Source organism: Meriones unguiculatus, chromosome 10 (genome assembly GCF_030254825.1).
Source record: "Meriones unguiculatus strain TT.TT164.6M chromosome 10, Bangor_MerUng_6.1, whole genome shotgun sequence".
NCBI classification, from domain to species: domain Eukaryota; kingdom Metazoa; phylum Chordata; class Mammalia; order Rodentia; family Muridae; genus Meriones; species Meriones unguiculatus.
This window is the reverse complement of record NC_083358.1, coordinates 25,550,783-25,578,400: the sequence shown is the minus strand read 5'-3', so window position 1 is coordinate 25,578,400 and position 27,618 is coordinate 25,550,783.

Genomic DNA, 27,618 nt, shown 5'->3' with positions numbered 1-27,618 from the left:
GATGTACCACAATTTCTGCATCCATTCTTCAGTTGAGGGGTATCTGGGCTGTTTCCAGCTTCTGGCTATTACAAATAAAGCTGCTACAAACATGGTTGATCAAATGTCCTTATTGTGTACTTGAGCCTCTTTTGTATATATGCCTAGGAGTGGTATGGCTGGATCTTGAGGAAGCACTATTCCTAATTGACTGAGAAAGCACCAGATTGATTTCCAGAGTAGTTGTACAAGTTTACACTCCCACCAGCAGTGGAGGAGGATTCCCCTTTCGCCACAACCTTTCCAGCATATGTTGTCACTTGAATTTTTGATCTTAGCCATTCTGATGGGTGTAAGGTGAAATCTCAGGGTCATTTTGATTTGCATTTCCCTGATGGTTAATGAGGTTGAACATTTTTTTTTCAATGCAGTTTATTCAGGAACCTTGAACAATCCTCGGACCCTGGGGAAAGCCAGCCCACAGCTTAAATAGCCTCTGGGTAGCCAACCCAGGCGTGCCACGTGGGCAATGCAGATAGGTCCACATACATGGAAGCAAGCCAGATCCTCAGCCTTAGCCAAATGTGGAATTGTTCGTGACAGAGAGCACTCACCATCGGGAAGGTGGAAGACAGAAACCAGCTCCATCTTTAAGGCATAGCATTCCGCAGCTCTCTACAGTTCCCCCTTTTTGTTTTAGACACATCAGGCAAGAGCAGAGGTCAGATCTCTGATATTAGAAATAAATTGGGACTTTGTACCGATGTTCATTTAGGTGTCATCCACCCAAAGAGCATCAGACCCGTCTGATACCTTTTTCTCAGAGGCGGGACCTGGGGCATCAACCCGCATGCAATCAGACATGCTCTTCTCTAGGTCGAAAGCTGCTGACCCTGAGTGCAGTGCTTAGCCTCGCATCCTGAGCGTATCATTTTAGCTTTTTATGGTATCCAACCATGCTTGGGGAGAATGTCCTGCTTCAATGGCTGTAAAGGCCTGAATGATCATGGCTGCATCACACTGTTGTGAGACTCTAATCTTGCATATATACCACAGGCAAACCAAGGAGACCAACATCAGAAGGCCTGCTAACGCTCCCATGCCCGCCCATTCCTTCAGATGATTCATGGCTGCAGCAATCCATGTTGATAATCCTGTGGCTAGTCCTGTGTCCACTCTGGTAGAATTTACTGTGACAATGGCCACTCTCAGCTGCTCCATCGTAGTATCGAATTCTCCAGTCCAGTTACCTAAAATATAGCTCGACAATTGTTTAGACAGATTTGCAGCACAGGAAAAATTCTCATGTTGTATGCTAGTGACACAAAGTCCAGCATACTTTCATTGACAGCCAGGTTGAGCGATTTGCCATAGGGTATCAATTTGCTCCTGCAAGAGGTCAATCCTCTGATTGAACACCATCAAGCTTCCTTTTAGTTGAGCATTAATTCCTTTATGTACAACTAAGGCATGAGCTACATTGGCTAAATGATTATTCAGGGTCTGAGCAGTCTGCACAGTATGACTCATGGCTAATGCCCTGGTGGTAGCTCCAACAGCCGCCAATGAGATGGTAGTAACAATGGTGGCTGTAGTTCCAAGATCCCTTTTCTGTCTGAAGAGAGTCATAGCGTGAGGGGCATCAATGGGCACAGGCACCCAATGAGGCATGCGAGTAACCAGGGCATTGAGTTTGAACATTTCTTTAAGTGTTTCTCTGCCATTCGATATTCCTCTACAGAGATTTCTCTGTTTAGCTCTGTTCCCCATTTTTTAATTGGATTACTTGGTTTGTTGGTTTTCAGCTTCTTTAGTTCTTTATATATACTGGTTATTAGCCCTCACCTTGCTCCCTGTTTTTCTCCATTCTTTGGGGTCCTGGAGCTCTGCTTCCAGACAGAGAATGAGGGTTCCATTTTTCTCCAGGGTAGCTAGAGCACTTTAGGGCAATGCCCATGCACCAAGCCTCTGTGTGGAAAAGGTTTTTCCACAGAGGGTTACACTTAGCTCTTTTAGCATGAGATTGCCAGTGGCAGTGGAGTTCCAATTCCTCTGAAAATACCAAAGAGTTACAGCTCTTGGTCAAGCTGTTATGCTAAATGCAGCAGAGGTGCTGACCAAAGCCCATGTCTGGTCAGCTTGCAGCTGAGAAACAGGCTTGGTAAGGCCCAGGCATGGAAGGCTGGGGGGTAGGCCTGGTGAGAGGAGTCTGGCAGAGGATGAATGATGAATCCCAGATGGTTTTGAAGTAAAAAATTTCATGCCTTTATTCATATGAAATCAAGAGCAATATTAACCCTGAGCAGGGGGAGGGATTTTGAGGGTAAATGTTTTGATTCGCTGGGGACAGGGGTCAGGGATACTTAATGGCCTTATCATAAGAAGGAAAATATAATAATTATCCTATGGGTGGGGAGGGGTGATCTCCAATCACAACTGAATTGATGGACTAAGATCCTTAGCAGGGTGGGACATTTCTAGGAATCCCTAGATGCTTGCTATAGCAGTTTCCTTATCAGGGAAGGCTCTGGCCTACAATCTGCTATAAGGGCTATGTGATGCTCCTTACAAGACCTGGGGTCACCCAATCAGGAGAGACTTTTAGATCCACACTGAGTAAAGGGAGTCTATAATGACTGAGCACAAGCAATTGGCTATCCAGAGATGACCTACTTCAACCTTATCCAGCAGAGCCCCACACCCACCACTGCCCCCCCCCAAATTTTTATCTACATAGGAGACTCCATATATACATACATAGAATATTCATTACATCAGTAGTATTAGTGCAAAGATTATGGCTCTCATATTAAGGAGAATAAGAAATTATTTATTTTTGAGCCATTTAAATGACCATGGTCTGGGAACACAGATTTAAATCATCTCAAATTTTGTGTTCTACATGGAAACAGTTTCACAAAGTTTTTATTGTTTTACAGAACAAAGAAACTCATAATCCAAGGCAAGTTCAAAATATATTGGTGGCTGCATCCAGAAGGCAGGAATAGTGAGATGGAGGGAGGGTTTATATAAACCTAAGATACTGTAAAGATATTCTTTGCTTTTAAATTAATGAAAGTCTGCAAATTTCATGATTTCCTTATTTTTCATTGCAGAGTAATACTCTATTGTGTAGATGTACCACAATTTCTGCATCCATTCTTCAGTTGAGGGGTATCTGGGCTGTTTCCAGCTTCTGGTTATTACAAATAAAGCTGCTACAAACATGGTTGAGCAAATGTCCTTATTGTATATTTGAGCCTCTTTTGGATATATGTCTAGGAGTGGTATGGCTGGATCTTGAGGAAGCGCTATTCCTAGTTGTCTGAGAAAGCACCAGATTGAGTTCCAGAGTGGTTGTACAAGTTTAGACTCCCACCAGCAGAGGATGAGGGTTTCCCTTTCTCTACAACCTCTCCAGCATGTGGTGTCACTTTGATTTGCATTTCCCTGATGGCTAATGAGGTTGAGCATTTCTTTAAGTGTTTCTTTGCCATTCGTTATTCTTCTATCGAGAGTTCTCTGTTTAGCTCTGTTCCCCATTTTTTAATTGGATTACTTGGTTTGTTGCTTTTCAGCTTCTTTAGTTCTTTATATATACTGGATATTAGCCCTCTGTCAGATAAAGGGTTGTTGGCATTTGCAGGTAAATGGTGGGACCAGGAAAGGATCATCCTCAGTGAGCTATCCCAGAAGCAGAAAGACACACACAGTATATACTCACTCATATAGACATATAACATAGGATAAACACATATAACATAGGATAAACCCACTAAAATCTGTACATCTAAAGAAACTAATCAAGAGAAAGGACCCTGACTAAAACACTCAATCCCCATCCCGAAAGGCAAAGAGGATGGACATCAGGAGAAGAAGAAAACAGGAAACAAGTCAGGAGCCTGCCACAGAGGGCATCTGAAAGGCTTTGCCCTGCAGACTATCAAAGTAGATGCTAAGACTTATGGCCAACTGTTGGGTTTAGTGCATGGAATCTTATGTAAGAAGTGGGAAATAGTTAGATCTGGAGAGGACAGGAACCCCACAAGGAAAGCAACAGAACCAGAAAATTTGAACACAGGAATCTTCCCAGAGACTCATACTCCAACCAAGTATCAGGTATGGAGATAACCTAGAACCCCTGCACAGATGTAGTCCATGGAAGCTTAATGTCCAAGTGAGTTACATAGTAATGGGAAGAGGGACTGACTCTGACATAATCTGATTGGCCTGCTTTTTGATCACCTCCTCCTGAGGGAGGAGTAGCCTTACCAGGCCACAGAAGATGTGACAATGCAGCCATTCCTGATGTGATCTGATAGACTAAGATCAGAAGGAAGGAGAGAAGGACCTCTCCTATCAGTGGACTTGGGAAGGCACATGTGTGATGATGGGGGAGGGAGGGTGGGACTGGGAGGGGAGGAGGGAGGGCTTTATGGGGGGTATACAAAGTGAATAAAGTGTAATTAATAAAATAAAATTAAATTAAAAACTAATGAAAGTCAGTGGTCTGATTAATTAATTGGTTCCAAAAGGTTTCTGTCTATTATTTGACAATATATTAGTTTTGATACAGAGGTGGGCAAGGACTGGAGGACTAGGATTAGTCCAAGATAAAGCAATTAGTTTCTGGACCTGCTGCCTTTCCAACCTCTCCACAGTACAGGGATGCTAATCATGAAACCAGTCTCTGCAGACACAAACTCTTTTCAGTTCTCCTTCACAGTAGCACATTTACAATAAATTAAGTCAACACAGACTGTTAACTCTTTCAATAGAGAAATCCAAAGAATTGTGCTGACACCAAACAAGCTAGTTCTCAGTGTTTGCAATCCTTTTTCAGACTCTCTTCCTGTTTTCCTCTTCTTCCTTCTTCTCTCTTTTATTGTAAGTGACCCCACATCAGAGAACTTTGTCTTGCACTTGTTTTTTTCTTTTCCTCACAATTTTAACTTTAGCTCAGTGCCTTCTGATGTGACTCAGTGACGGTTTCATTCACACATTTACGTACTTAAGTACTTAGAACTAACCATCTCTTCCTTTGTGGTGTTAAACACTTCTGAAAATGATTCCTCTTGTCCTTTCCCTGTTTTTATTATGTGAGCCCCTTGGGTAAGTCACGTTGGTTGATATTCTCAATGGCCAATCTAAGCAATGCCTTCACAGTTGAGTTTCAAGGTTGATTGCCACAACAGAGTCATATATATTCATTGACGTAAATGTGTAAATGGAAAGATTTCAGAAAAAGTTCAAAACTCACAGATGGTCCTTAAATAACTTTTTCTTAGGAGTAAAAACCCAACATGAGGCAGGCAAGCTTGGGGAATACTTTAGTAACCTGGAAATCTACTTGACTTAGACCATCAGCTCTTAACAACCAGTTGAACACCCTGTTACAAACGTTGTCTATGACCATTGGAAAGCACAAATATTTGCATTGTGATTCATAGAAGTAGAACAATTACAGTTATGAAGTAGAAACATAAATAATTTTATGGCTGGGAGTCACTATGACAAGAAGAACTGTATCAAAGATTCATCTCATTAGGAACATTGGAAAACCACTAATTTAGACTATGCACATATCTGCTTGTCTAATAATTCATTTGACATCCTACCTCCTTTGCTTGCCCATACTATGAATGGACAGTCCAGTTTGAACAATGTTCCTAGCAACCTCAGATACCAGACTATATTAGGCTGAATTTACCTACTTTGAACAATAGAAATAATTTACTCTCTTGTGTTAGTGTCGTCCTGTTTCTGTGATAAGACACTCTGACAAATGAAACTTAAAGAATAAAGGGCTTATTTAAGTCCATAGTTCAAGGTCATGGTCCATCATTGGAGATAAGTCAAGGTTGCAAGAACTTGAAGCACCTGTCATAAATGTCTATAGTCATGAGACAAGAGTAACAAATTAAGATGTGAATAAACACTAATTAATCTCCCTTTCTACACTTGTGAATCTCTAGTCCTGCCCACAATTAAGATGCATCTTCCCATATGCACAGTGAGGCAAAACTATGCTCCCAAGCAAACTTTTAGGAAAAATGCCTCTCTTCTCAAGCACCTTATGCCTAAGCATACTTAGGTATGCATATTTTTTAAATAAGAAGTTTTATATGAAGGGGTATGTTTATTAGATAAATAATTTTATGTATTACTCAAAATAGAGAAAAACCCAAACTTCAGCCCTAGTACCAAGTGTTCCTGAGCCTCATAAAATCAAACAATAACTATGATCAATGAGCATCGTGTTGCTCTCTTGCAGTGTATGCTGACTTTTTCTATTCATTTATTTTAAGTAAAGATTTCTTGATAATTCTGAAAATCTTAGTGAGCTCTTATTTCAGCTACTTAAATAAGAGCCTAAAAACCCAGAAGCATCTGACCCTGACCACAAGTAACAAACAACTTCTAATTTAGTCATACCATCCCATTCTGCAGAGACTCATGCCTTTATCTCAGGATTCTAGCCTTGAATACTAAGTTATGTGTTGACCATTTCTCTTATGAAAATTCTCATATTATCCAGAATCCTATTCCAAAATAAAATAACCCCTGTTCTCTCAAAGTTCTCAAAGACTGCCTGGTTCTCTTCTCCAGCTATTTCAGATCTAAGGACAGTTTCTTGGGTAGACTCATATATCAAAATACTCCACATAACTACACAAAAATGCAAGATTTTATACTGGATAAAAGTAAATTTAATATAGGAAAAAAACAAACACATTTTGATTTTTGTTTTGTTTATTGTTTTGGTTTTTTTGTATGTTTGTTTGTTTGGTTTTTTGAGACAGGGTTTCTCTTTGTAGTCTTGGCTCTCCTGCACTCACTTTGTAGACCAGGCTGGCCTCTAATTCACAGAGATCCACCTGCCTTTGCCTCCCTGAGTACATGGATTACAGGTTTGTACCACCATGCTTAGCTAACATACACATTTTGAATTCAACAAAAGAGTACACACACTTTTTTTAGATCCAGAAAAAAAAAAAAGAATTGCAACATTAAAAAAAAAAAAGTGCACTACAGAATATTTGGAAAGTTTAAGTAGTATACATGACTAGTTGCTGTATGAATGATAGTTAGTTTATACTCTTAGGATACAGAGACCCCTGTGAATATTTGAAACATTCATGACTACAATGTAAGGTAGAGGATGGATAAAATAGTACAAAGAAATAGGAAAGGAAGTCGACTAGCTAGTTGTAAATCATAGTTGGAGATTTTTTCTTTTACTTTTTGTTGATAGTTTTGAATTTTACATCATCCACCTCAATCCCACTCTTCTCCTTGCCCCTTCGTTTTCACCCTCAGCCCTTGCAACCTACCCCCCAAAATAAAATTACAAAAAAAAGATAGAATTAAAAATAAATCTTGTCATGGAAACTATAAGGCATCATCCAGTATTCTCATTCTCCCCACATGTTTACTTGTAAATGTTCACTTCAATGAGTCATTGATCTGTTTTGAGGCCTGTTCCTTCTGCTACACCATATATACTGGATCCTCATAGAGACTCCATGCTAAATACATTATATGAAAACAGTTCTTTCTCAGGCTTGCTTGTATCACTCCCTTGTATGCAGAATGGGGTCTAGCACCAGGTTTCTGTTGTCTCGGTATTTGTAAAATGCTTGTCTGTGCCTTACAAAGCATTCTGTCACCCTTCTTTCTCTTGTATGTGTTCTTGCAGACAGCGTCTCAATTATAATGTCCATTGTAACCCCTTCTGTGAGACACTCAGCTTGATTTATATTTTGCTTTCAGCTGTCCATCTACCTGACACAAGCATTTTCTGTTACCATTAGAAATCTTTTATTTTAAATATAACCCACTCACGTGTTTACCCACTTGAGACTGAACCTTTCTCTGACTCTGCCTCTCTCACTGTGTTGTTTATAGTCTCTTCTTGTCCTTCCTTACATTCCATCTTTACTTGTGATTTGTGGATTCAGGACACTCAATACGTGAATGAGAATTAAATGAGCCATGCTATGAGTTTATAGTTCTGTACCTGACAAGGGACAGCAAAAGAGACATGAAAGTTACATCAATTGCCCAAGGACACACTGGTATGCTTCTTTCATTTGCTTGAAGGGGAAAAACAAATCAATAGTCTCCAGTGCCTTTCAAATAAATTAAGCACATATGGATCATTTTCATATCTAGAGAGGAAATCTACACTGATTCGGTCTTGAAGTAAAAATGAGCTTCACCCATCAAATATCTCTTAACACCAATGAGTTAACAGTTCTTCGAGTCATGACAGGTTTGAAAATGTGCTCTGCTCTCATGGCAGCTCATCTGATACAGACTCCCCTTATCTTTTCAGGTCGATGATCTCCATACAGTTTGGTTTGGTTCACTCCCCAGGTGTGTTAGTTTTATTCAGGCTGACAAAGCAGCAAAGGAAAGAGAGCGTTGGCCAGATAGAATCTTTGTTCACATTACTCTCCTACTCTTGCCTTTGCTTTGTTGAATTACAATTGTGTCATCTCTTCCTTGAAGAAGAGAGAGAATAAAAGCTCTCACTTGTGTGGATAAAGGGCTTGGGTTTCTTGAAGTCACTCCAGCAGTGCACAATGGAGTTGTCTGTAAGATCAAGAGCAATGTACTCTGACTACACAATCATCTTCCAGATGCTGCCTTTGGTGCTGTTGGGATATTCTCTGATTTGTTTGAAAAAAGAAAAAAAAAACTGACACGGAAATAAAGACATGCAAGAGATACAGAAGTTTTTGCATACAAAATAATTACCAATAGGATCTTGTAAATGAATTTCCCTGAAGCAATGAGAAATAGATTATATGCCTGTAGGAGAATACAGAAGGCAGTGTCATGCAGAATTCATTACTAGAATCCCAGGTTTCAGAGATTATGACAGCACTGTTTTGTAAAACATCTGCACAGAGTAATCTCCTTGGAAGTACACACTTCTCAGCCCAGTATATCTGGGTTAATGAATGTGCAGTGTGTCGAGTGAGTGGTGTGCAAATAGGTGGGAGGGAGCAGCAACATTACTAAACACTGGCACTTACGCTTCCAGCCCTGTACACAATTACTTGTCTGAAAGGATTTTCCCTGCGTTTGTGCTACACAGTACACAGGCTACAATCTGTACCTGCCTGGTACTCTCCACACAAACAACACAAACATTAAAAGTCTAATTCAAGATTTCTTTGGGTGGTTTACCTTTTATACACCTTACTAAACCTAGGAGCACAAATGACTATATCACTTTTGTTCAAAGTTTAAATATCTAAATATTATGTCAAACATTTCTGAATCTACTAAATATCTGAAAACATGGATGTCATTGCATTAAGAAATGAGCTTAAGCAAGCCTGCTCCCCAAGTTTTCCACAGAACTCTGTTAGTAGTAGCAGCCTGGAAAGGGCAAATGCTGCCTTGAGTCTAGATCTCCTCTGTCACATTTTTATTTCATAATTGATTGGAAATTCAAGCATGACAATAAAGCTTAAAAGAAACATTTTTATACTCAAGTCAACCATTCACAGACATAACTTCTCTAAATCCAGTAAAATTGTACAGTTCTGTGCAATCAACAAGGCAGAATTAATATTATAGCTTTCCTTTGCTGACATGCTTGTTATTTATTACTTCAATCTGCATGGTTACTTTTTCCATTAGATCTTATGTTCAGGACTGGATTATATAAATGAAAAATACAGAAGTACAAGTTTTGTGTTCAAATGTAGTGACAGGGGTCTAGAAATGCAGCTCATTGGGTAAAGTGCCTGCCTAGTACTCACAAAGTCATGAGTTCAATCTCCAGTACCACACAAACAAGCCAGCAATGTGTACAACTGTAGTTGTAATGGTTAGGAAGTAAAAGTAGGAGGACCGGAGTTGATTCTAATGGATATGCATATCATATATATATATATATATATATATATATATATATATATATATCCTACTCAAGATAAATCCACCAAGTATGATGTGCACAGTGACAGCAGCAAGCATGGTGAAAACTGTCTGTTATAATATGGTTGTAGAGAACCACCCATATACACTTCCAAGTTTGTGACATCCAAACTACCTGGATGTGCTTGACAGGTTACAGGACAAATCTTGGTTTCTTTAATTATACTCTGGCTGGAAATAAAGCAAGATTTTTAAGCTCTAATGAAATATAATTGATAAATAAAGACTACATACATTTAATGTTTATAGTTTGATAAACTGAACATGGACATACATTGCTGTGATAACAGCAATACAAGAAAGGTACATGTATCAAATACATGTATGACTTCCAAAGAATTTGAATGAGTTTTAAGAAAACATAATGAAATTTTAATTCTCTTCACATATTTTAAAATGCATAATACTGTGCCTTCAGCTATAGCAATTTTCTTTTTGGTATGGCAAAGTTCTAGAATTTGTTCAGCTTGCACAACAGAAAACTGAAAAATTAATTTCTGTCTTTCCTTTTCCACAAATCCATGAAACCATCTTTCCAAATTTTACTTATCTAATTTTGATTATGTCAGACAGCTCCTATATATTTTAACATGCAATATTTGTCCTTTTGCATGACTAGCAAATCTGACTAGCATATTAATATTAGCTGTGTATTGTTATCTATATCATTGCAAATGGGTGGATTTACTTGTTTATAACAATAACGCACAATACAGATACACAGGTAGATATAAACACACATAATCACACAAACACACATGCACACATTTAATAAAATTATTCACTTATCTATAAACACAGATATTTGGGTTGCTCTTATATTTTGGTTAAAATGTAACATCACAGACAGCATGGGAAATAACATTTAATAATCATCCATTTTAAACTAGAACTATAAATATTCTAAAACCTGTACACCTATATCAGCTAAGCAAGAATGAGGACCCTAGGTAAGATGATCATTCTTCATTCAGAGAGGCAAACTGGACAGACATCAGAAGAGGGAGAATACAGGAAACAGGACAGGAGCCTACCACAGAGGACCTCTGAAAGATTCTACCCTGCATGGTATCAAAACAGACAGTGAGACTCATAGCCAAACTTTGGGTAGAATGCAGGCAATCTTATGGAAAAAAAAAGAGGGAGAGAGAAAGACCTGGAGGGGACAGAAGCTCTACAAGGGGAGCAACAGAACCAAAAAATCTGGACCCAGGGGTCTTTTCTGAAACTGATACTCCAACCAAGAACCACTCATGGAGATAACCTAGAACCCCTGCACATATATAGTCCACAGCAGCTCAGTCTCTAGGTGGGTTCCCTAGTAATGGGAACAGGGACATAAACTCAGTTGCTGGTTCTTTCATCACCTCCCTCTGAGGGGTGGGAGCAGCCTTACCAGTCCACAGAATGAAACCAGTCTCGAGGAGACCTGGTAATCCAGGGTCAGATGGAAGGGGGGGAGGACCTTCCCTTGGGGAGGGGCATGGGAAGAGATGAGGGAAGAAAGGTGGGATTGGGAGAGGACAATGGAGGAAGCTACAGCTGGGATACAAAGTGAATAAACTGTAATTAGTGAAAAAAAAAAGAAACAAAATAAAACTAGAACTACTTCATTATATGATTATATAATTCCTGGGTATATAATTTAAAGCACAAAGCAATCCATTTGTTTATCAAAACTCCAATGAAAGGATAATAAAGGTGATAAATATTAGCCATAGGTATCCATATGCCCAGTAAATTACAGTCCTGGCCTAGTCATGATACCAGAAAATCCAGAACTTTCTCACAGCCCATTCCCTCATATATAATATATATTTCATAACAGCACTTGGAACTTACTGAAGAATAAATTTGATACAATGCATTTGAAGACCTCAGAGTCTTCAGTGCCTAACTTTCACATAGTATCATATGCAATAATGTATATGAATGCAAGGAGAATTATTTTTGTATCCTGCCACTTTGCTGAAGGTATTTATCAGCTGTAGGAGTTCCCTGGTAGTAATGGGAAGAGGGACTGTCTCCGACACAATCTGATAGGCCTGCTTTTTGATCACCTCCCCCTGAGGGGAGAACAGTCTTACCAGGACACAGAAGATGACAATGCAGCAACTCCTGATGTGATCTGACAGTCTAAGATCAGAAGGAAGGAGAGGAGGACCTCCCCTATCAGTGGACTTGGGAGGGGCATGCATGAAGAAGGGGGAGAGAGGGTGGGATCGGGAGGGGAGAAGGGAGGAGCTTATGGGGGTGCTAAAAAGTGAATAAAGTGTAAAAAATAATAATAATTTGCTCAACCTTGTTTATAGCAGCTCTATTTGTAATAGCCAGAACCTGGAAACAACCCAGATGTCTATCAACGGTGGAATGGGTACAGAAATTGTGGTATTTTTATACAATGGAATACTACTCAGCAATCAAAAAGGAGGAAATCATGAAATTTGCAGGCAAATGGTGGGATCTAGAAAAGATCATTCTGAGTGAAATATCCCAGAAGGAGAAAGACAAACATGGGATATACTCACTTATATAGACCTATAAGATATGATAAACATAATGAAATCTATACACCTAAAAAAGATAATCAATTGAGCGGACATGGGGTAAGATGATCAATCCTCGTTTAGAAAGACAGATGGGATGTGCATTGAACGTATGACAGGAGTCTACTGAGCGCATCTGAAAGACTCTAACTAGCAGTGTTTTCAAAGCAAAGACTCATGACCAAACCTTTGGCAGAGTACAGGGAATCATAAGAAAGAAGGGGAGTTAGTCTGATGGGGAAAGGATAGGAGCTCCACAAGGACCAAATATATCTGGGCACAGGGTCTTTTCTGAGACTGACATTCAACCAAGGACCATGTATGGATATAACCTAGAACCTCTGCTCAGATGTAGCCTGTGGTAGCTCAGTAACCAATTGGTTTCCCAAAGTGAGGGGAACAAGGACTGTTTCTAACAGGAGCTCAATGACTGGCTCTTTGGTCTCCCCACCCCCCAAGGGAGGAGCAGTCCTGTTAGGCCACAGAGGAGGGCTTTGCAGCCGGTCCTGAAGATACCTGATAAAACAGGATCAGATGAATGGGGAGGAGGTCCCCCCCATCAGTGGACTTGGAAAGGGGCACGGTGGAGATGAGGGAGGGAGGGAGGGAGGGACTGGGAGGGAATGAGGGATCGGGACACGGCTGGGATACAGAGTTAATAAAATGTAACTGATAAAAAAAAATAAAATAAATAAAAAAAAAGAAAAAAAAATAATAATTAATAAAAAGCAAGAGGAAAGCCAAGAATAATGTGAAAACAAAACTGGAAAGACAAAATATTCTCATTGGAAATAGGGAGATAGCATGTATGTGCATGGCATGTTTGCCTAATATAAGAAGATAATCTACCATTTTGGCATGTAAGCTAACGCATCTACTCAGCCATCAGAGTGCTTCTTGAACCTTCAACATTGTAAATGAACAGACGGAAATCTTATACATGTCTGTCAAAGTAAATGTACATTACCTATGGCCCAAGAGAGTGAGTAGCCTGCTCACTAATTTTAAATGAACTGCAGGCTTCTTGAAGTCTGAGGCACATTTACTCATATCTATACTTTTAGCTCTTGTTAGTATGGAATGAATGGTCTATCATTTGGTTTTTATTTTGAAATTATTCAAAATTCTATGTGTTTGGTAAAAATGTAACCATCCTAGATAATACACTTAAAATAAAGTTAAAATTTTGATATGCAATAGATATATTCTATTTAACTTTTAAAATTATTCATTCTTTTTTATTTTTATTTTTTCTTCACTATATATATATCCCGATTGAGGCCCCCTCCCTCAACTTCACCCAGTTCCACCCTCACTCCCTCTTTCCCTATCCCCGTCCCCTAGTCCTCTGATAGGGGGAGTTTTCCACTATTGCCTTCTGCCCATAGCTTGTTAAGTTTCATCAGGACTGCCTGGATCCTTTTTCTCCAAGGCCTGGCAAGGCTGCATCATCAGGAGCAAGTGATGAAAGAGGGCTGCGCCCAGCTAATTCGATTTTTTTTTTTTTAATTTGTAACACGGATTCAAAGATGCTGGTAGAAAAAAACAAAATAAATTAAAAAAAAAAAACACAAAAAACAAACTTCTTTCTGCCTACATTTTCATTTAACTTGTTGCTTTTGTATTAAGCCCACAATGGAATAATGTATTTGAAAGGTTTTCTGCATTTTTCTGTAACAATATTAAGGAATTCCTTTCAGAATCTTAAAAAAGAAAAGAAAAAGAAAAAAACCTTGTTTGACGTCAGGTGGCTTTGTAATCCATTGCATTACCAATTTTATTGTACCTTTTATATAGATCCTAGCACATTCACAACAAAAGGTAAATACATGGGAGGGAAATGTGTGAATCATTTTGAAAAAATAATGAACATCTTTAAAAACATACATGCAGCCTAAAACTCTCAAACACTGATACTGTTTACTCTTTCTCAGATATTTAAATATTGAGAACTCTTTTCATTTATTTATTTATTTATTTTTAATTAATTAATTTATTATTATTATTATTATTATTATTATTATTAGAGAAGAAATAGTCTCTGTCTAGTTTGCTGTTTAATTGGTATAATCCTTGTTTGGGTCCCATAAAGGCAGCCACAAAGAGCACACTATTAAGTTTTTCAGTGCCAAATGGTCTCCCCAAAAACATACATACAAGAAACATTACAGGGCAGGGAAGCAGATCGACTAATGGCAGAGCTTCATTTCTTCTTCAGTTCCCCAAACACCAGACCCCAAGCCTTATCCCCATATCTGTAGCATACTACCTTCTGTCACCTCCTTTCCTCCTCTTACCTCCTTCTCTAGTGAATCACACAGATCTTCCCTTACAAACTTCCTTTTCTCCATTCATTGTGTAATCATAGCCTCCAACCCCAGCAGGGACTCCATGGGAACCCACAGACCATTCTAGTCAGGGAAGACAGATAAACTAACTGTAGATCTTCACCTGTGTCTCTGCTCCTCAGAGTTGAAGCCCCAAGTCTGTCTGTAGTAGACTGCCTTCTTCAGCCTCCCCTTCCTCTCTTTTCTGATCTCTAGTGGATCACCAGATCTTCCACTCCAGAATTCTCTCCAGTCATTGCTTTGTCACAGACCTCAACACCAAGAGGCATGTCTCCCATAGGCCACATGGCCCTATGGGCCAGCAAAGCAAGTTCGCCAATTTCAGGCTTTCACTTCTCCTTCCATTTCCACAAATCCAATCTGCCTTTCTCATCACGAGGTCTATGCAGTCATTCTGTTATTGTCCCTCATTGCTCTCTAGTCCTGTTCCCAGGGTACTAATCAGATCCAGGGGACCATCTTGATTTTCTCCCTCCTTTTATTAGCCATTTCCTTTTTCATGTGTTAGCTTCTAATCCCTTGAAAACCACACCTAAGAAGATGCCAGGATAAATTTTACCAGGCAACACACAACCATCAAACTCTCCTAAAAGACAGAAAGGACAACAAAACCTGAGAAGCAAAACACCTCCCAAGACTGGATAGCATCACCTAGAATTACAGTCAATAATATCCAGATGTCTCCACTAGAGCTCAGCAACTTTAAAACATTAGGCCCAGGGTACTGCAACGTAGCCAAAAAACAAGGAAGGACTTAAAAAGCCCTCATGAGTATGATAAAGGTCTTTAAATAGGACGTGAATAGATCCCTTAAAGAAACTTATGAAAGTACAAAAAATAGTGGAAGGAAATGCGTAAAACTGATGAAAAGCTGAAAGTCGAAATAGAATCAATAATAAAAACCCAAATTGAGGAAAATATGAAAATGAAAATTTTAGGAGCATAAACAGTAACCACGGAAGCAAGCCTCACGAACAGACTATAAGAGATGAAAGAGAGAATCTTAAGCACTGAAAACATGAGGGAAAATTGATACCTTTGTTTAAAAAAAAGTTAAATAAAAAAAAATTCTGAAACAAAACATCAAAAAATCTGGGACACTATGAAAAGTCCAAATCTAAGACTAACATGAATAGAGAAAACAAAACTCAAAGCATAGAATATATTTTCAACAATAATCACAACAGAAAATTTTCCAAACTTATGGAGAGAGATGCCAGTCCAGGTACACAAGTATGCAGAACACAAAATAGACAGGAACAAAAAAAAGGAAATCCACTTGGCACATCATAATCAAAACACTGAGTTACAGAACAAAGAATTACTATTAAAAGATACAAGGGGAAAAAAAAACTTGTCATATAAAATCAGTTCTATTATCACAATATCTGACTTCTCAATGGAGACAATAAAAGCCAGAAGGGTCAGATCAGATATTCTACAAAATCTAAATGAACACAGAAACTTACCCAAACTTGGATACCCAGCAAAACTTTAAACACAAAACAAGAAGAAAATAAGTTATCTCATCATAAAAACAAATTTAAGCAATATCTACATACACAACCAGCCCAACAGAAGGAGCTGGAAGGAAAACTCTAATCTCAGTAAGTTAATGTGGGCCTTTGCTGGATTGAAGTCTGACATCTCTGGATAGCCATTTATTTGTAGTAGGTCTATCATGATGGACTCCCTTTTCTCAAAGCCCTAAAACTCTCTGCCTCTGCCCCAATCTCGGTGAACTTTGGTTTTGTAAGGAGCTTCATATAGTTCTCAAGGCAGATTACATGCCAGACTCTTCCCTGATAAGGAAACTGGTCCAGCAAGTATCTGGGAATTCCTAGAAATGCTCCCATTCCTGATAAGGATCTTAGTCTTTAGCAATTACCTTCACTTGTACTTGGAGATTTTCCCCTTGTCCCTAGGATAATTAGGTTCTGTGTTGTCCTTCTTGAGACATGGCCATGTTACTTCATGAAAAATGAGGCACTATATCACCACATGTAAATCAGGCATCCATGTACTCCTGACACCATCGAATCAAACACGTTCACCTTCTAAATCACACACACACACACACACACACACACACACACACACACTGCCTGAAGGTTTATAAATCTCTGATTTCAAATAAATGTGCTGCTGGTGGTTTGCATGCTTCATGATACTTTCAGCCTTCCACCATGGCTGTCTGAGATTCGTCATTTATCTCCTGTTGGGCCTCATCTTACCAGGTCTGCTCTCCCTCTGGCTCTGTTGGCCTCACCAGGCCTGAGCCTCACCATGTGTGGTCCTTGGCTGCCAAGGACCATCTTTTGCCCACACCTCTGCCATGCTCAGGACAGCAGCTTAATAAAAGCTTTATCACTTTTATATCACTATATGCTCTGGAATGCCTATGATTCCACTTCCCCCAGTGGTCTTATTCCAAAAGAGCTAAACTGTACCACTCTGTGGAAAGCCTTTTTCACAACTGGCCTTAGGTACGTGAACCTCCCCTAAAGAGCTCTAGCCTCTCCTGAGAGAAATGAAATCCTGTCCTCCATTCAGAAGCAAAGCTCCAGGACTGCAGCCGAGATCCATGCCCCCACCAAACAGACAACAACAGGTTAACAACACACAAGAATACACAAGGAACAAATGATACCAGAGCAAAAAAATAATTAAGAACACACACACACACACACACACACACACACACACACAGAGGAATCAACAAAAACTGACCCTTAATATCTCTCAGCATCAAGAATTTGAATTCCCCAATTTAAAAAACAAAACAAACAAACAAACAAAAAAAAAAAAAACAAGCAATAGTAATAAAACCTGCATGGTATTGGCTTAGAAACAGAATAGTGGATCAATGGAACCGAACAGAAGACCCAGAAATAAACCCAAACACCTATGGATACTTGATTTTTGACCATTCAATGGAAAAAAAAAAAAAAAAAAAAACAGCATCATCAACAAATGGTCCAATAGGATGTCTACATGCAGAAAAATGGAAATAGATCCATATTTATCACCCTGCACAAAACTAAAGTCCAAGTGGATCAAAGACCTCAACATAAAACCAGACACACTAAATCTGTTAGAAGAAAAAGTGGGGAAGAGCCTAGAACTCATTGGCTCAGGTGACATCTTCCTGAATAGAACACCAACAGCACTGGCACTAAGAGCAACAATCAACCAATGGGACCTCATGAAACTGAAAAGCTTCTGTAAAGCAAAAGACACTATTGTCAGAACAAAATGACAGCCTAGAGACTGGGAAAGGATTTTCACCAATCCTCTATCTGACAGAGGGCTGATATCCAGAATATATAAAGAACTAAAGAAGTTAAAAGCAACAAAGCAAGCAATCCAATTTAAAAAATGGGTACATAGCTAAACAAAGAATAATCAGTAGAAGAATACAGAATGCCAGAGAAACACCTAAAGAGATGCTCAATGTCCATAGCCATCAGAGAGATGCAAATCAAAACGACCCTGAGATTTCACCGTACACCCATAAGAATGGCTAAGATCAAAAACTCAAGGGACAACACATGCTGGAGATGTTGTGGAGAAAGGGAAACCCTACTCCATTGCTAGTGGGAATGTAAACTTTTACAACCACTTTAGAAATAAATCTGGCGTTTTCTCAGATAATTAGGAATAGTGCTACCTCAAGATCCAGCTATACCGCTCCTAGGCATATATCCAAAATTTGCTCAAGTACACAACAAGGGCATTTGCTCAACCATTTTTATAGCACCTTTATTCATAATAGCCAGAACCTGGAAAAAAACCAGATGCCCCTCATTTGAGGAATGGATACAGAAATTATGATACATTTACAGAATGGAATACTACTCAGCAATTAAAATCAAGGAAATGATGAAATCTGCAGGCAAATGGTGGGACCTAGAAAAGATCATCCTGAGTGAGGTATCCCAGAAGCAGAAAGACACATATGGTATGTACTCACTTATATAGACCTATAAGATAGGATAAATATACTGAAATCTATACACCTAAAGAAGATAATCAAGAAAGAGGACCTGGGGTAAGATGATTAATTCTCACTTAGAAAGACAAATGGGATGGACATTGGATGTAGGAGAAAAGAAGTAACAGGAAAGGAGCCTACCACAGAGGGCCTCTGAAAGACTCTACCTAGAAGTGTATCAAAGCAGATGCTGAGACTCATAACCAAACCTTGGGCAGAATGCAGGGAATCATAAAAAAGAAGGGGGAGTTAATATGGCCAGAAGAGGACAGGAGCTCCACAAGGACCAAATAAATCTGGGCACAGGGGTCTTATATGAGACTGATTATCCAATCAAGGACCATGCATGGATATAACCTAGAACCTCTGTTTGGGTGTAGCATATGGTAGCTCAGTATCCAAGTGAGTACCCTAGTAAGGAGAACAAGGAATATTTCTGACGTGAACTCGATGGTGGGCTTTTTTACCCCCCTGAGGGAGGAGCAGCCTTGCTAGGCCACAGAGGAGGACTTTGCAGCCAATCCTAAAGATACCTGATAAACCAAGGTCAGATGAAAAGGGAGGAAGTGCTCCCCTATCAGTGGACTTGGAAAGGTGCTGGTAGCATATAAGGGAGGGGGGTGGGACTGGGAAGGAATGAGGGATCAGTATACAGCTGGGATACAAAGTTAATAAACTGTAACTAATTTAAAAAAAAATAAAATGAATAATTGAAAGTGAAAAAAAAACAAGCAAACAAATATACAAAGAAAATAGAAACAAACAATCAAAACAGGATCCATCTGTCTGCTCCATCCAAGAAACATGCCTTAATATCAAAGATTGATATCTGATTTTTGACAAAGATGCCAAAACCATACAATGGAAAAAAGATAGCATCTTCAACAAATGGTGCTTGTCCAACTGGATGTCTACATGTAGAAAAATGAAAATAGATCCATACTTATCACCGTGCACAAAACTGAAGTCCAAGTGGATCAAAGACCTCAACATAAAACCAGACACATTAAATCGGCTAGGAAAAAAAGTGGGGAATACCCTAGAACTCATTGGCACAGGGGACAACTTCCTGAACAGAACACCAACAGCACAGGCTCTAAGAACAACAATCAATAAATGAGACCTCATGAAACTGAAAAGCTTCTGTAAATCAAAGGACACCGTCATCAAAACAAAACAGCGCCTACAGATTGGGAAAGAATCTTCCCAACCCTTTATCTGACAGAGGACTCATATCCAGTATATATAAAGAACTAAAGAAGCTGAAAAGCAGCAAAACAAGTAATCCACTTAAAAAATGGGGAACAGAGCTAAACAGAACTCTCTGTAGAGGAATATTGAATGGCAGAGAAGCATTTAAAGAAATGCTCAACCTCATTAGCCATTAGGAAAATGCAAATCAAAACAACCCTGAGATTTCACCTTACACCCATCAGAATGGCCAAGATCAAAAACTTAAGTGACAACACATAATGCACCATTTTATCTGTGTTTAGAATAGATATGTTTTATTTACAAGTATGTTAAAAGGTTTTCAAGCATCCATCCTCTTAAAAAAAAAAAAAAAAAAAAAACAAAAACAAAAACTAAACACAGAAAAGCTTGCACTAACTGACTATATGAACCAAGTAGACCTAACAGATATTTACAGAACATTCCACCAAACACAAAGTGTATATTCTTCTAAGAACTTCATGACTTTCTCCAAAATTGAGTATATACTTGGACACAAAGCAAGTCTAAACACACAGAAATATTAAACTAACAGGCTGCATTTTATTTGACAACCATGAATTAAGGCTGCATATCAACAGCATCAACAACAAACCACGAAAGAGCTTAGAAATTCATTGAAAATTTAGAACTGAGTACTGAATAAAATAAAGGGACAGTACAGACATGAAGAAAGAAATTGAAGAATTTTGGAATTGAAATAAAATGAATACATAGCATAACCAAACTTATGAAGGTAATTCTAAAAGACAGGTTAATAGCACAAAATACTTATATTAAAAAACAAAAAGCAAAAAAATTAGAGAGATCTCATACCTGAAACTTAACAGCACATGCTCTAGGATAAAAGGAAGAAATCACACCCAAAAGAAGAATATTGAAAGAAACAGACAAATTCAGCACTAAAATTAACAGAATAGAACAAAAATTATAAAGATTCAATAAAAAAGTTAGTTATTTGAGAAAATCATTAAAATTAACAAACTTTTTATTCAAATAAACTAAAAGGTATAGAGAGAATGTTTAAATTTAAAAAGTTAGTAATGAAAAGGAAACCAGGAAAAGGAAACCAGGAAAATCCAGAGAATCATGAAGACTTACTTTAAAATCCTGCATTCCTTGTTGTATACTTGAGCAGCTTTTGGATATATGCCTAGGAGTGTTATAGCTGGATCTTGAGGTAGCACTATTCCTAATTGTCTGAGAAAGCGCCAGATTGATTTCCAACGTGGTTGTACAAGGTTACATTCCATTCAGCAATGGAGTAGGGTTCCTCTTTCTCAACATCCTCTCCAGCTTGTTTTGTCACTTGAGTTTTTGAGTCATTCTTATGGGTGTATGGTGAAATCTCAGGGTCATTTTGATTTGTGTTTTCCTGATGACTAAGGATGTTGAACATTTCTTTAGTGTTTCTTTGCCACTTGATGTTCCATTTTTTAATTGGGTTACTTGATTTATTTAACTTCTTTAGTTCTTTATATATTCTGGATATTAGCCCTCTGTCAGATATAGGTTTGGTGAAGATCCTTTCCCAATCTGAAGGCTGTCATTTGCTCAACCACGCTCCTAACAGCTTTATTTATAATATCCAGAAGCTGTAAACAATCCAGATGTCCCTCAGATGAAGAATGGATACAGAAATTGTGGTACATTTACACAATGGAATACTACTCAACAATTAAAACAAGGAAATCATGAAATTTGAAGGCAAATGGTGGGAATTAGAAAAGATCATCCTGAATGAGGTATCCCAGAAACAGAAAGACACACATGGTATATAGTCACTTATAAGTGGATAACAGACAGAAAATAGAGTATAATCATATTAAAATCTATAAACCTAAGGAAACTAATCAAGAAGGAGACCCCTGGGTAAGATGTTCAATCTTCATTCAGAAAGACAAATAATACAGGGAAAAAGCAGGAAACAGGGCCTCTTCACATAGGGCCTCTGAAAGACTACCCAGCAGGGTATCAAAACATATGCTGAGACTCATAACCAAACTTTGGGTAGAGTGCAGGGAGTCTTATGAAAGAAGGAAAAGACAGAAAGAGGTGGAGGGAATGAGAGCTCCACAAGGAGAGCAACAGAACCAAAAAACCTGGGCACAGTGGTCTTTTCTGAGACTGATACTCCAAACAAGGACCATGCATGGAGATAACACAGTACCCCTGCACGGAAGTAGCCCATGGCTGATCAGTGTCCAATAATAATAACAGGGACTGTCTCTGACATGAAGTCATGGGCTGACTCTTTGCTCACCTACACCTGAGGGAGGAGCAGCCTTACCAGTCCACAGAGGAAGACAAATTAGCCAGACCTGATAGACTAGGGTCAGATGGACGGGGAGGAGGACCTACCCTATCATTGGACTGGGGGAGGGGCACTGGAGAAGAAGAGGGAGGAAGGGTGGAATTGGGAGGGAATGAGGGAGGGTCCTGCAGCTGGGACACAAAGTGAACAAAATGTAATTAATGTAAAAAATAAAAATTTAATTAATTATTTAAACTGTTATTTCCAGGAGAAATTGGAGTTGCAAAGGACATACCTCAACATCAACATAAAGGCAGCTTACAGGAGACCATATGCAATGTCAGCTTAAGTGGAGGAAAACCTGAAATCAATTCCACTAAAATCAGGAACAAGGCAAGGTTGTCTACTCTCTATAGCCAATCAATATAGTTCTTGAGGTCTTAACTGAAATAAGAAAACACTCAGCCAACGCTTCTGGGATTGCAAACTTGTACAGTAGTTACAGATATCAATGTGGTGGTTCCTCAGGAATCTAACACAAGCTTGAAAGATACTATTTTTTAGTATATATCCAAAAGAAATCTTGTCTTACAATAGAGACACTTGCTCAACCATATTCACTGCTGCTGTTTTCAAAATTTGAAACTTTCTAGTTGTCCCCAAATAAATAGAATAATTTATTTATATATGATAATTTACATATACAAATAATATAAATACTATAGTTAATATATAATTACATATAATATATAAATTCAAAAACTATATGATATAATAAAATATAATAAATATATTATATAACTTTATAATATGTTGTAGTATTTGTATTATGTATGTTACATTTACACAATGGAATATTATCTGTTAACAAACACGGTATATACTCACTTATATAGACCTATAAGATATGATAAACATAATGAAATCTATACATCTAAAAAAGATAATCAATTGAGCGGACATGGGGTAAGATGATCAATCCTCGTTTAGAAAGACAGATGGGATGTGCATTGAACATATGACAGGAGTCTACTGAGTACATCTGAAAGACTCTAACTAGCAGTGTTTTCAAAGCAAAGACTCATGACCAAACCTTTGGCAGAGTACAGAGAATCATAAGAAAGAAGGGGAGTTAGTCTGATGGGGAAAGGATAGGAGCTCCACAAGGACCAAATATATCTGGGCACAGGGTCTTTTCTGAGACTGACATTCAACCAAGGACCATGTATGGATATAACCTAGAACCTCTGCTCAGATGTAGCCTGTGGTAGCTCAGTAACCAATTGGTTTCCCAAAGTGAGGGGAACAAGGACTATTTCTAACAGGAACTCAATGACTGGCTCTTTGACCTCCCCACCCCCGAAGGGAGGAGCAGTCCTGTTAGGCCACAGAGGAGGGCTTTGCAGCCAGTCCTGAAGATACCTGATAAAACAGGATCAGATGAATGGGGAGGAGGTCCCCCCTATCAGTGGACTTGGAAAGGGGCACGGTGGAGATGAGGGAGGGAGGGAGGGACTGGGAGGGAATGAGGGATCGGGACACGGCTGGGATACAGAGTTAATAAAATGTAACTGATAAAAAAAATAATAATAAAATAAAAAAACAATATATATATATATAAATTATTTGGGATGATTTTTTTAACATTAAATATTTTGACATTGTAAAAATAAAATTTATTAAAAGAAAAAAAAAAAAGAGCCAGAAAGAAAGTGGATCTGGATGGTAGGGAGGAAAGAAGAATTGAGAGGAGTGGAGGGGGAGGAAACTGTGATTCAGATTTATTGTATAAGGAAAAATATATTCAATAAAAAATAAAAATGGGTCATATTATATGGATTCAACAAGGTATTTTTAGGAATATACATATATACTATATACATGTATATATATATATTTGAAATAACAATCATAATAAATATAATAAAAAGAATCTGTAAATTTGAATGGGAATGGGAGGGACATATGGGAAGGTTTGGAGAGGGGAAAGGGAGGGTAGAAACTATGATTAAAAAGGGCTTTGCAGTCAGTCCTGAAGATACCTGATAAAACAGGGTCAGATGAAAGGGGAGGAGGTCCTCCCCAATCAGTGGAGTTGGAAGGAGACAGGGAGGAGATGAGAGAGGGTGGGTGGGATTGGGAGGGAATGAGGAGTTTGACACAGCTGAGATACAGAGCTAATAAAATGTAATCAATAATAAAAATTTAAAAAATAGGTAAAAAATATTGTCTCAAAAGCAATGAAACAAAAAAAAAAAAAGAACTTGCTCCTAACAACGCTCTGTTTCATCATAATCATCTCTCATTTTAAAAACATTTTAGGTCTTTGTTTTCCAGTGAAGAATATGAAGTCAAATTGTTTTTTCATATCAGTGATCATGTTTTTCTTTTTCTTTGTATGTTCTCATAATTGGGTTTATTTTTTTAAACTAATTGCATTTCAATATGATTTATTAAATCTGGTCCATATATATGCTTCAGGAGATATAAAGAGTCCAGGATTTTGACATGGGTATCAAAACATTGAAATCTAGTTTCCCATGCACAGTTCTCCAGAAGCCAAGATGATTGATCATTCTTGAGCAAGATGATTTTTTTTAATCTTGTCATTAAAAAATAAAAGTTTGATTGAGTAGAACTGAAACATCTCTCAATTTATTAGATGATAAAAGTAAGATCCTTGGCCCATAGTTACTCAATATTAAGATTCTTCTATGCTGGAATTCTGTGAAAACATTTCATATACCTTGAAGCACATCATTATGTTGTCTATGGTAACTTTTTAAGCAGTACATAGAATGTAAAAATGAAATAGGTCAAAAGAAGTTATGCTTCATGAGTGACATTAAAATGACTTTAAATTAGAATTTGATAGCATTATTAATTTTATAAATGGAAAAGTAAGTGCTTATGTCTTAATATAGCCAGTCAAAATTGTATTTTGATATCCCTCTTGCTGCTGCAGAATGAGTGATGGAGCCTTCCTTTTGTGGGTAAGCATAACTATCATCAATTACTGCAAGAAACAGGTAAGTTTTTTAAGAATGTAGAGATTTTTGGAATAGGAATGCTTAAAGCTTACATTGGTCTAAAATGAAAGAAGAAATAATCATATCTCATTGCTTGATAACACATTTACCAAAATGCATACATACAATAACCAAAAATGCATGAACAGTGATTACCAAGGAGTTATTAACTTGATGGAAAAATTCCTAATCTGTAAATGAGTGATACCGGTAGTAACTGTCAAGTCCATTCAAGACAATGTTACAGACTAAAGGCTGCCTTTCACCCACAAGGAAAGGCATACCTCACCTATCCATCAGGTGAAAAGTTATTTCATAACTTTGAGGGAACAAGTTAGGAGCCTGACACAGAGGACCTCTGAAAGGCTCTGCCCTGCAGACTATGAAAGCAGATGTTGAGACTTATGGCCAAACTTGGGGCAGAATGCAAGGAATCTTATGAAAGGAGTGGCAAATAGTAATATCTGGAGAGGACAGGAGGTCCACAAGGAGAGCAACAGAACTAAAAATTTTGAACACAGGGGTCTTTGCTGAGACTCATACTCCAACTAAGTACCGTGCATGGAGATAACCTAGAACCCCTGCACAGATGTAGCCCATGGCAGTTCAGTGTCCAAGTGGGTTCCATAGTAATGAGAAGAGGGACTGCTTCTGACATGAACTGATTGGCCTGCTCTTTGATCACCTCCCCCTGAGGGGGGAGCAGCCTTACCAGGCCACAGAGGAAGACAATGCAGCCACACCTGATGTGATCTGATACATTAGTATCAGAAGGAAAGAGAGGAATACCTCCCCTACCAGTGGACTTAGGGAGGGCCATGCGTGGAGAAGGGGAAGAAAAGGAGGGATTGGGAGGGGAGGGGTACTTTGAGGGGGGATACAAAGTAAATAAAGTGTAATTAAAAATAAAATTAATTTAAAGAAAAGAAATCACATACCATGGAGAGGTTTTCTTTTTGGACTCTTCTTTCATCAGATTGCTGTCACTTCCTTGTCCTCTCAAGCTATTTTGTTTCCAACTGTCTAAAACAAGGCAGCAGAGAAAGCACTTCATAAGGATAAAATCTGTACTTCCAGGACTCATACACCCTTATAGGAATTATCTTTGAAATGTGAACTTGATCTCCATCATGCAGGCACTTATCCAACACTGCCCCTCAAATACCTTATAGGATTAACAAAATGGCAAAACTTTACAGTTGTAATTCAGGAGGCTTACAGAGAACAATAGCTTAGTTTGGCCAACATATTAAAATATACTATGTATTATATCTGTATATTAAAATGAGAGCTTTCACAGAAAGAGGGATTATAGCCTCCTCTAACATGATCCTCATAAGAATCCAATCTCAGTGTGTTTCTTATTTCTTCATTTATATCACTTCCTTTCAAGGATACTGCCCTGTCTTCCTTCTGTTTGTTAAAAGTTGGGTTTTAAGTATTTTGGAGAATTCTGTCTCCATGTTGAATACTACATCAGAACAGACATTTGTTCTGTAGCCACAATACTCACCAATCTCCAAATTTATTTTTGTTTAATTTATTTTTATCTCTCCTTTATTATAAGTTTTGCACCAAATGCTCAACTTCAAAGCCCCACAGTAACCCATCTTACAAACAAAAAAGTGTTCATTGGTGATACAATTTTAATACTATAAACTGCTACTTCTTTAAGCTTTAATTACTATTGCTTACTAGATTTTTATATCATACTTCAAAGCATTGTATTTTTGCTTACTTTGAATAGTTAATTTTTAATGTCATAAAGCTAGAGCACTAAATTAACCACCTATCTATACCACCAACCCTCAAAACAGGCACATAGTGGCAATTCATAAATGTAGAATATGAAAACAGAGATTCAGGTCCATTATAAATACCCTAATTTGTAAAATCAAAATTATAAACATGAGGAACAAATGCCAAGGAAAATGAATGACACATGGTAAACCTTAATATTTGGTAAATGACTGCACAAATGAACTTAATTTTAAGATGAGTGAGACTTCAGACATCAAGGAACTCACATGCTATTGAAGGCAGGCTCTGACTTACCAGGACCAGTTGACCAACTGAAGCAATCATCTCCTGTTGCTTCCCATTAACCAAAAACTGAAAACTCTTCAGGCAGACGAGTTGTGAAATAAATGCATTCTTATTAAAGTAATTAGACCCAGATTCATGCCAAGCAGCGTGGTCCAGGAGAGAGTCATGTATTTGAACATCCTTCAGTTACAGTCATGGGAACTAGATAAGGCACATGTGTTGTATCTATATT